This window comes from Ipomoea triloba, chromosome 5, assembly GCF_003576645.1.
Source record: "Ipomoea triloba cultivar NCNSP0323 chromosome 5, ASM357664v1".
NCBI classification, from domain to species: Eukaryota; Viridiplantae; Streptophyta; class Magnoliopsida; order Solanales; family Convolvulaceae; genus Ipomoea; species Ipomoea triloba.
Window position 1 is genome coordinate 14,347,934 of NC_044920.1, and position 19,297 is coordinate 14,367,230.

Below are 19,297 nucleotides of genomic sequence, written 5' to 3' on the forward strand. Positions count from 1 at the left end.
ATCCGGGTAGGCCGAATCAAATAATCCAATAATAAAGAAATAAGTAATAAAGACAAGATTTTGAGCTTGACTGCTTGAGAAGACAAAGCTTGTATTAGTGAAGCGTGTAATGAGATTACATGTGGATATGAGATGTCACTGAACACGGTCTGTAATACCAATACAATACATGGGCCAACAAACTCTGCTAAAGTCATGGTAAGCCACAAGACTAAGTCAACGCCCATGCAGTAGGTTCGCAAGACTAAGTCAAAACCCATCATTTTGGGCCTCGAAGACCTGCTCTAGGTCTTGGACCCTAACTGCTCGAGCTATTTTCTTAGGCCTCGAGCTATGCACTCCCAGACTTCGGGTCCCTATTATTGGGTCGTTTCTAATATCTCCATCAATTGTCCTTGTGTGTTTTTTTTTAAACAACGGTTTTATTTATCTGTTGTTGTTTGTGTGTTGTCTTTTACCGCACTTTGAATACACAACACTCAAAGACAATAATTTTTTAAAATCGTTGTCTCCGTGCATTTTTTTTAAAGAAAACAGTTTTATTTAGTTGTTGTCGTTTGTGTGTTGTATTTTACCGCACTTTGAATACATAACACTTAAAAGACAACAAGGTTTTTTAAAACTTGTGCGTTTTATTTATTTTGTGCGTTCTTATAGGACTTTCAGCCCAAAATATGTATAAATGGACCCCATACATGGCAAAAGGGAATGCAATCTTTACTACTCACAAGCAATGTTGAGAAATACTACATCTTTATTCTCTCTAGACGATATTACTACTCACAAGCAATTGTACTACTAACGGTTGTGTTTGTCAGCCGTGAGAATGGCTACAAGTAGCCATGTGAACCCTACCTTAAAAAATTCTGCTTGAGCAATTAACCTTTGCGACAATATTCTGTGGCGTGTCTTGACCACCGGTTCCTTTTCATCGGGAACTGCACTGATTTTCCGGTGACAAGGTCCCCCGAAGATGGACTAGCAGTCGGTTAGGCCCCCCGTCCTCCGGAGACAAACCTGCTGATGTGTTTTTGTGGAGGAACAAGAAGATATCTGTTGGAATGCATGCTTGGTGGAGGTACTACTATATGGGTTCTGTTTGAATTGCTTGATTACCACCTACTAACACTAGCCTGCCATGTTTTGATAATTGCTTTTGCAATCTAGTTCTTGTGGTCAAATGCATCATCCTTTATCAACAAGAAGTCTCCTCCCCGCATCCCAGAAGTTCACATTCCAAAGGATCCCTTCTCAACTGAAATTAACCGCGGTTTGGCCTTAGCTTGCTGCGACAAATTGCATATGGAAGAGATCTCAAGATGTTTCAATTCTTGTTGTAATAGCTTGTCTATGGGTCTTCTCAAATGTTGGCAGTTGGTGCAATTTTTTGACATTGTTCAACATAATAATTTTACGACTACATGCGGTTCCAGTCATTTATGAGAAGTATGAAGACAAAATTGATCCAATTGCCGATCGAGAAAGCAATGGTGGAGATCAAGAAGCAATATGTTGTGTTTGATGCATGAGTAGAGAGGTATGCAGATGACATCACAATGGCTGTGGGGTTTGAAAACTGTGGTGGATAATCAAAGTATTGGATGGTTAATCAGAGTATGATTGGTTAATCGCAGTATTGGATGGATAATCGGAGTATGAGATGGTTATTCGGAGTATGAGGTGGATAGTTGGACTATTGGACGGTTAATCGGAGTATGTCAGTACGGAGTGTTGGGCTATTTTTATTTTTTTCTAATTTTCTTTGAATCCTTGCAGATTAGGGCATATGAAGTAGGATGCTGATATTTACTAGTTTTATTAGGACGGAGTGTCAACTAACTTAGGATAGACAAACTAACTAGTATGATTCCTTTGAAAGATAAGAAGAGGGCATGAGCAAAGAGGTACGCAGATGACATCGTGTGAGCTAAAATTTTAAATTTGAGCTTTAAACTCAAAAAACAATTAATAATAATAATAATAATAATAATAATAAATATTTCCTACAAATCACAGCTTTAAAAAAAAAAAAAAAAAAAAAACCCTACAAATCACATGTAATAAATATTTCCTGTGAGATTCTAACACATGGCCTTCTCTAACTAATAGGGATGGGCCATTGGCAAAGACATGTAACATTCCTATCATTTCAATACAAATCATTTCGAGTAATTTTGGAGAAGTTTTTAATCTCTAGTATTATTGAGAGGTCTTAAATCTCTCTTTATTTATTTATTATTTTATATAATATCCAAAATCTCTATTACTTCTTGACTAATTCCTATTCGATATGAATTGTGCTCGTAGAGTTTGGCTCTTATTAAGGAAAAATTCAATCTTACGATTGTGTTTGTAATTTATTTATCAACTGTCTTACTCTGTTAAATTAAATTTCTTTTTTACTTAGAATGTTTTGTTTATAATATGCTATTGTTAAGTATATCTAAATTTAAATAACTAATAATTATTATGCACTTATTTATTAATTAAATATAGCCTATTGTATTATATAGTCATTTGGTTGAAAAAAGAAACCAATCAAATAAGATATCGCTAGCAAATAAATGTTTTTTCTAGAAGCAATGCAACTGTCATATACGGAGTAATTAAGAAGATATCTAACACTGTTACGTGGATGGTGAACACATTTTCTTTTCCAACGTCGGCAACACCGCAACACGCATCTTTCTCTCATTATTATGCACGGAATGGATTTAATTTGTTATAAGTGCAATACTGCATTAACCAAGGAAGAAAAATTTATGATGGTATTTTATACAGAACAAAAAATAAGCGCGCATAGATTATTAGAAAAATAAATTTGATCACCATTAAATTTCGAGTGAACTTTATTAAATGTTAAAGAACCAACAATTTTTTTTTGAGTACTACTGACTCTGTTACAATGTAGTATTCATAGCTACTTTCTTAACCTACTGAAGCACAAAGAATCAACAGTTGCCTCCACTTAGGCTCGAACCGACTCCCATTGTCCATGTGGGAGTTAAAGAACCAACAGTTATTTGCAATACTGACTCATTTTCTAAAAAAAAAAAAAAAAGATAAGTATTTTGACGATTCTCATAGAATGATTCGTACTTTAAATACACAACTATGAATGCATATCCTATTTGTAATATTAAATCTTATATATTAATTGCACATATATTATTTGGTTTGCTAACCACTGCAATATTTTTTAGAAATAATAAAATAAAAAAGTACATAATAATTAACACATTAATTGGAGTAAATCAATAATTTAAAACAACAAATAAATCAAAATTTGTATATACTAAAATGTAAAGATTATTACAAATAATTTAAATTTGAGTTGTATTACACTATTACCATTCCTAGACATATTAATAGGTGTTCTTGGAGAGCAAACCATAAATCCACTATACAATGTTTCACTATTAGCCACTGCAATTATTTATACCCAAGGAAGGAAAAATTACAAATTGCATTTTATTTAAATAAATAGTTAGCTACGGCCAATGACCTTGTGGTTTAGTGGCACCCGATTTACACTCCCATGTGGAAGAGAGTGGGTTTGAGCCTGGTCGAACAACCTATTTGGTTGGAGCAACAATTATTGTGTATTATTTTGATTACACAATGACTCGTTTTGTTAAAAAAATAAAATGTCCTAGTCAAATCAATTGTCAAAGAATGACTCGTAATATAAATAAATAACGAATAATGCATTCAGTAATAAACATTTCATTTTATATGTTAATTAGATATTTATTACTTAATCATTTTCATTCTACAATTTTTAATTACATATTGTATTCAAGATGAAGATAACCCAATGCAACACTTTCTATAATTTTCTAGGAAAAAAATATAAAATCGTGCTGCCCAAAATTAGATAGACCCAAAACGACTTCGTTTTGAGGTTGTTTATATATATATATATACATATATATAATTTCATTTGTTTCCATGTTTCATTTGGTCATTCTTGTTCTCCTACTCTGGATGTCTCAATTTGAGAAACCATAATCTTTAAGAACTTGTAATCTTTCTCAGATAATTTAAGATATGAATTTCTCAATTTGGGGAACCCTAGTATGAATTTGGTCCAGTTTCCGGAATTTGAGAACACATGCACAAGTTATCAGATAATTGAATCCATGTCTGTATTTTTCAATTTGAGAAACCCTAGTCTGATTTCTCAAACTGAAAAATTCAAAACTGAATTTCTCAGTATGAGAAAATCAAGTATGGAGTTCTAAAGTATATAGATAATAACGAAAATAATGAGTGAAACAGTATATATAATGAGATTTAATTTTGGCTCTAACCTTGATCTGAGGTCTTTTGCTTCTTCTTGCCCCTTAAAATTGTTGATTCTGTGAGTTTCCTCATTTTGTTGTTTGTGTGAATTGTGAAAAAATGATGCTCACTAAAAAAATTGAAAGCTCGTAGTTAATTATTAGTTAAGTAACAGTTAATTAAATGATTAGTTCAAATTAAATTCGATTAAAAAGTCCAAGAACGAATGTCAAGGCCTAATTTATGTGGTCAGTGGCCTAAAGAAAAAAACATAGCATTTCTACAAAAATCTTAATTTGTGCAATATCCACATTGCTAAAGTTTGAGATTTTGTTTTTATTAATAGTATAGATTATGTTGCAGGGAAATATATTTACTGTATTATTATGATTAGTAATTTTAATCTAGAATTATATTTAAAATGTGTATATTGTGAATTATTTGGAGAGAGTTATTTATTTTTTGGTATAAAATTTAAAAAGTTATACCAACACTTGATTATTTGTATAATATTTAATTAATCTATATTAAATATTAATCTTGTTTTAATCATCTTGATGAGATGATATTATTTATTTTTAAAAATATAAAATATATGTATGAATATTGAACAAAAATATATAAATACATAAAAAAATAACAGGTGCAAAACAGGATTATAATTAAAAAAAAAAAAGTTAGTGTAGATGAACAATGTTGCGCCATATTTTAAATTTAATTAAGGGTAAAATAGTAAATAAGAAAATTTTCCTATTCCTGAGAACTCAGGAATAGGTTAATACCAAGGAGAGGTCTGGTAATAGGTATTATATACCCTTACAAGGGTAATAACTCATTCCCAGGAAATAGAAAGCATTACCAAATAAAGGAATATGCCTATTCCCGGGAATGCTATGCCATTCCAGGCCTATTCCGCGAACCAAACATGCGGTAATAGTATAGGAGTGTTTTGAGCGGGAAGTTAAAATGGATGATTTTGTTTTTATTAATAGTATAGATTACGTTGTAGAAAAGTATATATACTGTATTATTACGATTAGTAATTTTAATCTAGAATTGTATTACGAATAGGAAAGTAAAAAAGAATATATTTTATTAGGAATTTTATTACCACATTTTAGTTTACAATTATAGTACGAATAGAAATTGTATTACCATATTTTACAATATTTCGCAAATCTTAATAGTATATAAGTGTTTTGGGCGGGAAGTTAAAATTTAGGATTTTATTTTTATTAGTAATAAATATTACGTTGTAGGGAAAAGTATATGTACTGTAATATTACAATTAGTAATTTAAATCTAGAATTGTATTACGAATAAGAAAGTAATATATATATATATATATATATATATATATATATATATATATATATATATATATATATATATATATATATATATATATATTTTATTAGGAATTCTATTACCACATTTTATTTTACAATTGTAGTACGAATAAGAATTGTATTACCATATTTTACAATATTAAGCAAACATTAATGGTATATAAGTGTTTTGGGCGGGAAGTTAAAATTGAAGATTTTGTTTTTATTAGGTGTATAAATTATATTGTAGTGAAGTATATGGACTGTAACATTACGATTAGTAATTTAAATCTAGAATTGTATTACGAAAAGGAAAGTAAAAAAAAAAAGTATATATTTTATTTGGAATTCTATTACTACATTTTATTTTACAATTGTAGTACGAATAGAAATTGTATTACCATATTTTACAATATTACGCAAATCTTAATAGTATATGAGTGTTTTAGGTGGGAAGTTAAAATTGAGATTTTATTTTTGTTAATAGTATAGATGATAGATGATTTGTTTTGTAGGTTGTAATTGAATTTAATTCTTTGTTAAGCACAATTACATTGTTTGGTTGGAGGAAATTGTAATTTCCTCCATTTGTAATTTCCTCCATTAGCTCTCCCTATGAATTTTAATTCGATCGGTGGTGGATGGAAAGGAAAAAAAAGAGATAAAATTACAACATTACTCTTGATGGTGGTTACTATTATTATTAGAGTTTATTACCGAAATGGTCCCTCGACTATTGCAAAATTACTAATTTGGTCCTTGACAAATTTTCGTGCCCAATTAAGTCCCTCGACTTTGAAAAATTTAACCAATTTGGGCCTTCGTTTATTTTGCCGTTAAACATTCGTTAAGTCGGGACCAAATTGGTAATTTTGCTATAGTCAAGGGACTAAATTGGTAATTAATTTTTCACTGAAATGGTCCTTTGACTATAGTAAAATTACAAATTTAGTCCCAATTTAACGGATGTTTAACGGAAAAATAAACAGAGGACCAAATTGGTTAAGTTTTCCAAAGTCGAGGGACTTAATTGGGCACAAAAAATTGCCGAGGACCAAATTGGTAATTTCGCAATAGTCGATGGACCATTTCCTAATGATCTCTTATTATTATTATTACTAGTATTTTTGCCCGTGCAGTGCACGGAATGGATTTGCTATAATATCTTAAGAATATTTAGATCGATATACAACTATGTAATTATAACATTTAATATTATATAGTGGAATTGAAGAATTGAGTTTGATCGATTACGTTTTCTAATGTTATCATTGGTTGAATTTGAGAAAATAATTGCCCAATTAATAGCCAACATGTATATATATGCATCCAGTGCTGAAACATTAGACATTTTATATATCAATGTTTATGATTTGTATTAATCGGGCTAATTATCTCGTTGTCTAGCAACTCAGTTATAGAAATATTTGTACGAATGATATATTTTCTATGTAGATATATAGCAATTTTGTCATCTTTGTATAAAAAGAAAACATAATATAACTGTTTTGAATTACACATTATTAAAAATCTTTTTGTAGACGATAGAGGTAGTATATTATATATTGTTATTGTAAATTTTTATACTTATTTTACATCACAATGAAGTAAATTATTCAGAATTATAGCTTTTTAGTGCCCTATTTCAGAATTACTGGAGTAAATTATCCAAGACCTTAGTATTTCATTGATTATAAGATATTTCTAAAACAGGTATGTATAGATTAGCTTTGCTTTCTTTTAAGTGTATAGATTTACCTTATTTCATGAATGTTACGTTTGATTTATGGGCATGCTTTATTTGTTGTGCATTTTTACCTAACAGTTGGACTGTATAATGTATTAAGAGCTATAATTCTACCTAAGCATGTCAAACTTAATTTGACTCTTTAGGGTATACTTTATTTATCCTTAGGGTTTTATTTGTGTAATTAATTTGGTTAATTTTTTTAACGTGTTATAGTTAGAGTTCTTAGAATGAGATAATGATGTTTGCAAATAATATGGTAATCGGATGAAAACTGTATAGCTTGGAATAATTAGATAAACTAATTTATTTATTAACATTTTTTTATAAAAAAAATACATTTAATTCCTATATACAAAACCTACATAAAACATACAAAAACTTTTTACAATTGTGCTCTATACAATTACAACTATCATGTTTTGTACTGTCTATAGTTATCAACCTTTCCCAAAATACTTGTTGTCCTATTACCTATGAGTTCATATACAACTGAAGAAAAAAAATTCGTAAAACACCAAGTAAAAACCATATATTCGTTTATCAGTATGTGAATATTATTTAAATATTTAACAACACATAAAGTATCAATTGTCTAACATTTTACTTGTGATGTTGTCAAACCCAACAAATCAGTACATTCCCTGCCCGAAATTATGAGTGGTGCATTACCGTTCACATAAAAAACCCTTAATTCCATCCTATACCGCCAAACACCCTCCTGCCAACTCCTATTACATTCATTATATTATGCAAACCATCTTTTGGTATAAATTTTTGCAAAAAAGATTATACCAATCCTGATTGCTCGCTATACCAACAATCATTGCATGAACCGAATAATCACCATAGTGCATAAAATAGTGTATGACCAGTGTAAAAAAAATTGCTTGCAGGGTATAGGATAAATCACTATGTATATAAAAAGAATACAAACATCATTCAACGTTATTCAAAAACTTATTCAAATAAAATCCACAAATACTTGACAAAAAAAAAAAAACAATAGTCGTCAAAATTAAATTCAAACATCTTTTAACTCAACTTAAAAACTGTTTTATCAAAATTTCAAAAGTAGTCCACCAAATAACTCAAAACCTTCTGCAATTTCAAGGTTTCTCTAACTTTATAATATATTTGGCCTTCTTCCCCACATTTGATGAAAATGAATCATCCAAGGTACGCTTAACGTTGTGGTTGGAAGATCTAGATTCAATAAAATCAATTTCAACATCTTTTTTGGGTGGTTCATTTACTTGTGTGATGACCTCATCACCACTAGAAGATAATTCCTTAAAAAAAGCAATAAGTGTATATAATTTTTTTTGTCTAATATTTACCAAGTTAAAAGAATAAAATATAAAAATAGTTTATTAGACCACAATAATATATGAGAAGAGAAATTACCACAATATCGTACAATTGACTAATGAGTAATGACACCAAGATAAAAATACACACCTCAAAAGCATTGTACAATTAACTAATGATGCAGATATTCAGTGTCCCATTGTTTATCTCATATGCTATTGTTGATGATAATATTGTAGCTTTATTAATTATTTTACCAATAAATTATGTAATTAATATTAACAAAAGTTTAAACGGGAAAATTTGGGATGAGTAGTTTACTATTATATATAGTATAGACAATAAATTATGTAATTAATATTAACAGTACAAAAGTTTGAGTAGGAAAATTTGAAAGGAGGATTTTACTTTTATATATATAGTATAGATTATTTTTATTATTAACATTATTATTATTATTATTATTATTATTATTATTATTATTATTATTATTATTATTATTATTATTATTATGTTGTTGTTGTTGTTGTTGTTGTTGTTGTTGTTGTTGTTGTTGGAGGAGGATACCCCAAGTAAGGTATCTAGCCTGGATGGCCCCCAGTATCTGGAGCCCGCCAACTAACTCTCTTTGCCAGTAGATGGGCCGAGTATGAGTATCTGAGTAGCCCACCTGATGCAAGTAGTCTTGTCGTGACGGCCGACTGGGTGCGACACTCAGAAGTGGTGAACCGAGATTCGCAGAGGATCCTTCACAGATTTGGCGGGATTCTTTCATATTCTGTATTAGGCAACATTTATGGCGGTCTGGACAGCTTAAGTAACCTTCGTAAAGTTGAATTTGTTAAGATTTTTTTTGGTTTCCTTGTAAAGGCTCATTATTCTTTTATAAATACTGCCCTAGGGTCATATCGTAAAGGGTTCTAATTTTAATGCAAGTGCAATTACTCTGTCCAATTGGTCTTGTGATTTTACTTTGTTATTTCTCTCGTTTTACGGTAGTGTTGGCCTGCCGTCTGGCTACCATGTGACCGTAAAACAAACAATTATTATTACCAAGGGTATTTTAGTATTTTTCCTTTCAATTCCCAGAAGTTATATTCCTTCCTATTAAAAAATGTAATTTGAATTTCCACTTTATCCACACCTTATTCTTTTCGCATGAAATTATAATTCCTTTCTCCCTTAATTCATTCCTTCAAACCAAACGGCCTGTAAAAGATTTTGCATTTTTCACTTTTTTTTTTGGTTATGATGCTACATGAGCTTATGCATTGGATAGCACTATGATATAATGGGTTAGAAACTACATATATAAGATATGTGAACCCCACTAGAAAGATCTCATGCTATGTACTCTTCCAAAAAATATTGTCAAGAGTCAAACTCATAATTTTCAAGGACTAAAATTATTTTTCAGACCAACCTTTTGGGCCTTTTCACCCTTTCGCATCATGGACTGGAATTCTGGAAGTGCCTTCATCTAACGGGGCCATAATTCTACCAAGTCCAAGAGGACATACCATGTACAGTCTGATGCCTAATTAGGCTATATATGTACCTTGGTATTTTGCCCGCAATATATTCAATCAATTAGTTGAATAGTTGTTTTTAGTGTAAGTAGAAATAGCCAATGGCCTTGTGGTCAAGCGGCATAGCTGTGGCTCTCCCATGTGAGAGGTCACAGGTTCAATCCCCAGTGCCAATGTTGGCACAATACAACATTGTAGTAACAATTGAGGACAATTAAGAATTCAACCTTTAGCACCCTTTTATTAGTATCTTGGTAATAATGGATTAATTGGTGAGGTTGGTAATAATGGTTTAGCACCCTTTTATTAGTATCTTGGTAATAATGGATTAACTGGTGAGGTTGGTAATAATGGATTAACTGACCGGTGCGTGGGGGGCCTTTGGGTTGAGAATTCAACCTTTAGCACCCTTTTATTAGTATCTTGGTAATACACCCTTTTATTAGTATCTTGGTAATAATGGATTAACTGGTGAGGTTGGTAATAATGGATTAACTGACCGGTGCGTGGGGGGCCTTTGGGTTGAGAATTCAACCTTTAGCACCCTTTTATTAGTATCTTGGTAATAATGGATTAACTGGTGAGGTTGGTAATAATGGATTAACTGGTGAGGCAAATTACGTCGAGCACAATGTGAACTAATGGGTTGTTTGGTTGGATGTACTTGTAATTTAATTACAACACAATTCTTTGGCCACTCAAATTATAGTGTTTGGTTAAAGTGAATTGCAATTCCACCAAATTACAATTCCCAATTTTGTTGAATCGCACTTCATACCCTCTCCCATATGAATTGGAATTTAATGAGGAAAGGAAAGAGAAAAATGAAGAAAAAGATTTTTTTTATCCTTGATTATTATTAGCATTATTATTACACAATGACATTTTAATCTTTAATTATTATCACTTCTTCGCTTCTCATTCCTAATAATTATGTTTCTCACTGGGTACTGCCATCGCGGATCTCACCATCAGCTCTCTCTCTCTCTAACTTTGTCTCTCCCTCTCTATCTCTCTTTGTGCTTGGGTGTGTGCGTAGAGAATGATGAGGAATCAGAAGAGCAAAATATACATTGGGAAATCCGTGTGTACATATATTATGCTTATATATTAGGAGTAGAAGTTAGAATGGTAAGAAGGGTTAGGAAGATAATAATGAAAATGGAAATGATGATTTGATATATATATAGTCATGATCAGGTGTGGCCTGGTCATTAGGTGTGACCGTGCGACCTATTTTTAACCATTAGATCATATCAACTTATCAAATCAATGCGCAATATATATATGTTACAGAACACACCATTCTACGTACTAAAACGCGCCAGAGGACCGACAAAACACACCATTCCACACAATATACCAAATGCACCTATTCACTTAAAATTCATCAATATACTTAACAAAACACATCATTCTACGTATTAAAATGTACCACAACGTGCCTCATGTCAGATTATAAGCATACACTATTTACACATTAGAAAACTAGTTTTATACGCGCATCGCGTGTATGGGTTAATGCCCAATGTTTATATATAAATAAATATTTGAAAGTATATCAATGCAAGATTATATAGCAGAAGTTTATACATGGGTAATTGAATGTCGAATTTTTTTTATTTAAATATCTAACTCAAAGTATATGAATCCAAGATAATAGAGAAAATTCATTATAATTATTACTAAAATAAATGTTTGCAACCTTGTAAAATCGATAGTCTAAATATTTGATCTAAAAATGATAGTCTAAATAAAGACTACTTTTTATTTGAATTTCTCTAAGTGTTATTAATTCTGAGTAACATTGTCATTGTCTTCATCTTTACTATTTGTTCTCTTCCTTTTTGTTGGTATTTGTTCTCTTCCTTTTTGTTGGTAGTATGTTATTTGCAATTCGGTTATTGTTGGTAACATAGATGACAACGTCATGCAATGAGATTATGATATAGGAGCTATGGACTTTCCTTTAGGTGTTCTGCTTATGGTTCATTTGGTTCAACCATTATTGTTGAATGAGTTATTGTGGATAAAGAAGTCTCTAGTTTAAGAAAAAAAGATTAAATAAATTAATAAAAATTTAAAAATTTAAAAAATTATATATTCCAAAGATATTAAAAGGTAGTTTCTCGCTTCAATTTGCTGGGTAATAGGTTATTTGAGTACTTTCATTGTCAACAAATCGCTCAAGTAGTTAATATGATTTGTTTCAAACTATTCTTTTTTATTTTTTTCATGGTATTAAAGATATACATATGTATCATTTTTTGGTGTAACTACTAATTTATTTAGTTCAATAAGAGTAAAATAGAGCGATTCCGCTTCAATTTGTTGGGTTATTTGAGTACTCTCTTTGTCAACCAATCCCCAAGTAGTTAATATAATTAGATTCAAATTATTTTAAATTTATTTTTCATAGTATTAATAAAATACTTGGTAAATAAATATATAACATTATTTTGTACTATAACTTTGATATTTAATTACAAGATATTGTAAAAATAAGATAATGGACAATGTAATGAATATCAATTGACAAATTTGAATGTAAAGAATCTTTGCATGAGAGAAAATAAAGACAATATAACTAATGGAATTATTTCTCTTATTTAATTCAAATTTTTGATAATGAATAATTTTTTCAAATAAAGGTATTGTAGATACATAATTCTAAATTAAAGAAATGCATATGTATCATCTTTTGTTGTAACTACTAATTTATTTAATTTAATAAGAGTAAATAGGGTGAAAAACTTAATTATGTCAAATTTGATTGAGATGGGGTTTGAACCTAAGATCTTTCTTATAGAAATTATTGGGTAAGTTAAAAGTTAACGGAATATTAACGGAGAAGAGAATATTTAATGGAAAACTTAACGGATAATCATAAAAGTAAGGTTAAATTAGGTAATCTCTATTAATAATATTAATCTGAATTATTTTAACCATCTATTTGATTAAATAATTCATATGAACCATCCATTTGATTAAATAATTTGACCGCCATTTTTTCTACCCATTTTAGGCCTAACTCTCTTTGGCTCTTATTAGTATAGTAGACATGTGCTAAAATATGCACCATTCTACGTATTTAAATGCATCACAACGTGTGTTAAAATGCACAATTCCACTTATTGAAAATCCCCACCCCCAGATTATAAACATGCATTATTACACTTATTCGAAAACATGTGTTAAAATAAACATCATTCAACGTATTAAAATGCACCAGAGGACGGATTAAAACACACCATTTCACAACACAGTTACACATCATTCTATGTATGAAAATGCACCAACGGATAGATTAAAACACATCATTCCACAACACAGTTAATGCACCAACATACGTAATAAAACGCATCAAACTATATACTAAAATGCACCATTCCAATTCACGTAATATAAATACTAAAATTACCATAATAACCCCACTTAAACATACGCGAATTTCAGTAGGATGAATGAAATTGGACGATGCAAATTAGGCCGCATGACCCCACGGAGCTCGCGAACAAATATATATATATATATATATATATATATATATATATATATATATATAATGATTAGTACGGTAACATATGAAACGTATAGAGTTCATTCTACTGTAACGCACAAATAATTTATCTATCAATTAGGAGTAATAATTAGAAAGTGAATTACGATAATAATTAGAATGAAAATTGGGATAACTAGAATAATAATAAAGATTAGGATAAATTGTTAGTTGACATCCATGATTTCTAGTGATTAGGAAGCTAGATAAGAACATATAACATATATATATATATATATATATATATATATATATATATATATTAAAATCAAGAAATCATAATGTATATACTCGATATATTATTTATAAAATAATATTAGTAACATCTTTTCAAAACAATTTAGTTCACATGATATAAAATAAATGAATTAAAGATCATATAGTAAAAATAATTTATATAGTAAAATAATTTATATAAAAACAACAATATTTATAACAAATTATTCAAATAACCAGGGTATCACATAATGACTTATAAAAGAAGTCTTAAATTTCTATCTTTAGTTCTATACTATTCAACCAAAACAGCTTATGATCATGTCATGATGTGATTAGATGATTCAATAAAGTTAGTCATATCATGTTAGTTGGCCTGAAGCAAATAAATTGTGTAGGAAAATTCCTAAATTACATGTTTTCCTATGGAGACATCCAATTTCAGATACTTATGTTTTTACCCAAATCTAACCCACTGCATATCACAATTATACCCCTAACATCTAGTACGTGTTTTAAAAACAAACATTTCCTTATCTACGTTATTTTTAGTGTGCAGTCTATTTTCATATGTCACCACCATAGCGTACCTCTAAAGGCTATCAAAGAAACTAGGTATATATGTTGGTTATAAACCTCGTATGTTGTTCAAATATCTAGAGCCCATGATATATAGGGGATCAATATATAATTAGCTAGGTATGCTAACTGCATACTTAATGAAGATTATTACTCGGCATTAGGGGGAGATAAAATTCCAAATTTTAATAGAATGCCAAGAAATTCAATGGAACTGAAATATCTTCATTATTTAAATCCACATACTAGTTAGATTGAACTGGAAGTTGGAGATAATCAATATGCCATATATATATATATATATATATACTGATCATAAAACCCTAGGAGATCTATCTGAACTAGAGTGACTAGGTCCCGTGTACCTTCCTTAACTTGGACCAAATATATCTATCGAGATTCCTTGACACTAGAAGTGTAGGAGATCTATTGGTGTAAGTGATAAGAATCATAGTACTAGTTCTAGTAAACAAAAATTGTCACTCTTAGAATACCTTAAATAATTATGTCTCGGAGACGTTCGTCTAGATGGCGAAAAACCTAGTAAAATTAAAGGTGCACCAAATAATCAAAATACTGGGATGCGGAACAACCATATATAAATATTTTCGGGAAATGGCTAGAATCTAGTTAACTTAAAAAATTACGTACCATGAACTTTTATATATGGGAGAAATTCTTGAAAAATGTTATAAGTTGCCGACAATAAATTTGTCTTCAAATTTCTCATATTATATGACAATCTGGATCCAGAGCTAGGTGACAGAAGCGCCTAGGTTGATTAACGTATAAAAAGAGGAATTAATTCATATATATAGCTCAACTCATTGATAAATATATTCTTCTATACACCATTGAAGTGTTAAACCTGTAGGTTACAAATGGTGTTTGTATGAAAGAGAAATAAGAATGATGAGGTGGTTTGATATAAAGCGAGTTTGTAGTACAAGGGTTCACTTAGAGACCCTAAAATTGATTTTAATCAAATATACTCTCCTATAATGAATATTATTAAGTTCCGCTACATAATTGACAGAATAATAATAAAATTAGATATGCAGTTGATGAACGTCATGTCCAAATTAAGTATGGGTCATTAGACACAAATACTTAGTTAAGAGAATCCTTTATGGATTTGTAGAATGAAAGAAAACTAAATATCACAACATATTTATTAAGTACAAAAGTTTTACTTAACTTGAAATAGTAAAGCAATTGACTAAGTAATTTCCTCATGAAGTAGGAAAATATAGAAATGAATATGTACCACTAGGTACTTATGAAAGGACTACTAATATTAAGCATTAGTATTTATTCCTTTGTTAGTCTGTTGAATAAGTCTGGGTTGTTATATTAATTCTCCTGTAGATTTGGTCTAGAATTGTTACTAGCCTCTTCCCTATTTAATACATTGTGATGTACTGTGAGTTAATACTGAAATACACATTCTCTCTATTTCTACATGGTATCCAGAGACATACTCTCACGAGATTTCTAATTTTTTTTTCTTTCTCTCCCTTCATTCATATGGCGATCACATCTTCCACTTGTATCATCCAAATATCTGCCCCGACCAACTTCCCAATCCGCCTTATTGATGCGAATTTCCCAATTTGGCGTTGCCAGGTTCATTCAACACTCATTGGTCTTGGCCTATTAGGATATATTGATGGCACTGTCAAAGAGCCCACTAAATTCTTGGATACTACGTTAACAACTAAGAACCCGACTCACACGGATTGGCTACGGCAAGATCAGATTATTCGTGCTACCCTTCTTGGTAGTTGCGCAGAAACAATCCAACCGGCTATATCCTCTGCCACCACAGCGGCGGATGCATGGTCATGCCTTACGGCTAGCTATGCTAGCTCATCCAAAGGCCAAATAATTTCTATTAAAGCTAAACTCGTCCGAAATCCGAGAGGATCCTGGTCAATTTCGGAGTTCCTGCTAGACATGAAATCAATTGCTGATGATCTTGCTTTAGCACAACATCCTATCTCGGATGAGGATCTGGTAGTTCATGCTCTCATTCAATTAGGTGATGAGTATCATCCTATCATGGCAGCAATCAGCGTTCGTGACACTGTAGTTACCTATATTAGGAAACATTCAAAAGCTTCAGTCAATTACCCTACTTTCATGCATGTCCAGTTTGTGTGATATGTACGTGGCTTCATGCCCTTTACTTTCTGCTTTTTGTGGCTGACATAAGGGGAGGTCTTTTATGTTTGCTAGTATATAAACAAACATTCCCCATGCTGAGAAACACACTACAAATCATATTTTTCCTCCATGCATTCTTCAAAGTCTGAGCTTTTATATATATATATATACATACATACATACATACGTACATACATATATATGAGTTGTTCTGTGTACAACCTGTCAGAAGCATGTGATGATCCTTGTCGCCTAAATGCTTTTAAGGTAGTGTTATAGCATAACACGACATAGATTCTTTCTCCTAATCTTCCCTACAATTCCTTCGTCAGCCTACATCAAGCTTGTATTACTTTCAGAGAACACAAACATATCATTCTTGTTTTAGCCAGTTCGTGTGTTTGTTTTATTAAACCCAACAATTAAAAGCATTTAGTGAAAAACAAGAAAGGCTCACCAATCGAAATCCACCAACGACATCACCTCTGTTGAACCTCTCACCAGCGACTCAACTACAGGAGATGGTATGCTAAAATCGTTATGTGATATGACCTCATTTGTGCATATTTATCTAAGTGTTTTTGATCATCTTTGGAGCTTAAATGTACTATTTTGTCGCCTCCAATTCATGTTTCCTTGCTTTCTAGTGTCGACACAGTTTATTCTTGATTTTGGTGCTTTTAAGGCGTTTGTTGGTATTTTGAAGCAATTTTAGATCAAATGCAAAGCAAAGGGACGATGGAAGGCATGATTGGAGTCAAAACGAACGAAGAATGCTGATTTTAGAGTTGGACATGTCCGGAATCCTGCCCGTCGCGACAAAACACTTCAATGCGTGAAGAATGGAGCCAACACAGGCTCGACGCGTCGAGCCCCTGTCTCGACGCGTCGAGAATTCTACGCAGTACAGTGGCGGAAAAGCCTATTTTGCCCCTATTTTGTGCTCCCACTATAAAAAGCTCATTTTCCAAGAACCCTAAGGCTGAGCTGCGTTTTTAGGAGGCAAATAGGAGTGAGAGCAAGGTGTTGTCTCTTCCATGGAGTGAAGGAGGGATCCACCATTCTTGGAGAAGAAGATAGTCATCTCAAGGAGATATGAAGGCTTAGGAAGGAAGAAGGAAGCTTGGAAAGCTATATTTGGGAGAATTTCTTTTCCTTTCCTTTACTTTCTAGTCTTTGTAAACTCTTTATTACTTGAGCTTTAAATTCTATTATAGCCATGATTGGCTAAAGTATTTTGGGATTTTTGGGTGAAAGGTTTTGATGAATCCTTTGCCTTCGTTCTTTGTATTCCTATGTTATATCTACATTTGGGTTTATGACTTGTTATGCAATTGTGTTTAATGTTGTTGATGCTTGTGATTAAGGATCCAATTGCTTGCTTCATTTGCTAATTTTGTATCTTGATGGGAGTTAGGATATGAACTAGGGCACCCACATTTGCATCTTGCTTTCACCTCTTGGAAAAGAGTGTTTAGTATAGTTGTTTATGATGCTTGTTCTATCCCTTATCTTGTAGGAATTACGGGAATAATTCCTCTTATGAGTGCATCTTGAACACTTGTCTTACCCATATTAGATATCTCACCTTAGTTTGGCATTAGGAGACTAAACACCTAAACCCGGAAATCCCATCTCTCTCTCTATTTGTTTTCATCAACTAGCCCTCTTTATTCTCGTTTATTTTGATATTTGCAATCGTTCAAACATCATTTTCGTTAGGATTAGCTTCACATGAGTATATTAGTAACTAGTGTTCGATGCGCCCCACTTCCCTGTGGATCGATACCCCGGAATACTCCGGGTATTTGAATTGTGTTAAAATATGCTGCAATCAAATTGGCGCCGTTGCCGGGGAAGTGGCGTTTAAGTATTGACATTAGTGATGTTTTATTCTAGGAGTCTAATCCATTATTTTTCTTTATTTTTACTTACCCGTAACAAATTTGCTTTGTTTAGTTGTGATCTTGTGTTTTAGGTACTTGTTGCATGCAAACACGGTCATTGGGGAAATAAGGATTATTACCTTTGGACCTTGAGAGTGAAAGGAGAGCAAAGTACCTTAGAAAGCAACGAAAGATGGCACAAGCTCAAGGAAATATCAATCTGAACCTTGGTGGAAATGGAAATGGAAACGGAAACGGCAATGGAAATGGAAATGGAAATGGAAAAGGTGATGGGAATGGAGTTAATCAACCCCCACCGGCTAGGAGAGCTATGTCCGATTATATTGCACCCGATTTGGAAGAACGTGATAGTATCAACATTCCGGGTGTGGAGGCCAACAATTTCGAAATCAAACCGGCGATAATACAAATGGTTTCATCGGACCAATTCAGAGGATCACCCATGGAAGATCCAAATGCTCATATTACTAAATTTCTCCGGATTTGTAGCACTTTTAAGATGAACGGAGTTCCTGCTGAAGCGATCAAACTCCGACTCTTTCCTTTTTCGGTGAGGGATAAAGCTCACATGCAGTTGGCTCATCTCATTTCCCGCAAATTATTTTGATAGTTGGGATCAACTCCATAGGGAGTTTTTGAAGAGGTTCTATCCGATTTCGAAGACCCAAAGG

The 19,297-nt window shown here is 31.7% G+C and overlaps 1 pseudogene; it reads left to right on the forward strand.

Annotated features, from left to right (window-relative positions):
* Nucleotides 1-132: 132 nt before the first annotated feature.
* Nucleotides 133-1,529, forward strand: LOC116020284 (annotated as a pseudogene).
* The last annotated feature ends 17,768 nt before the right edge of the window (nt 1,530-19,297 follow it).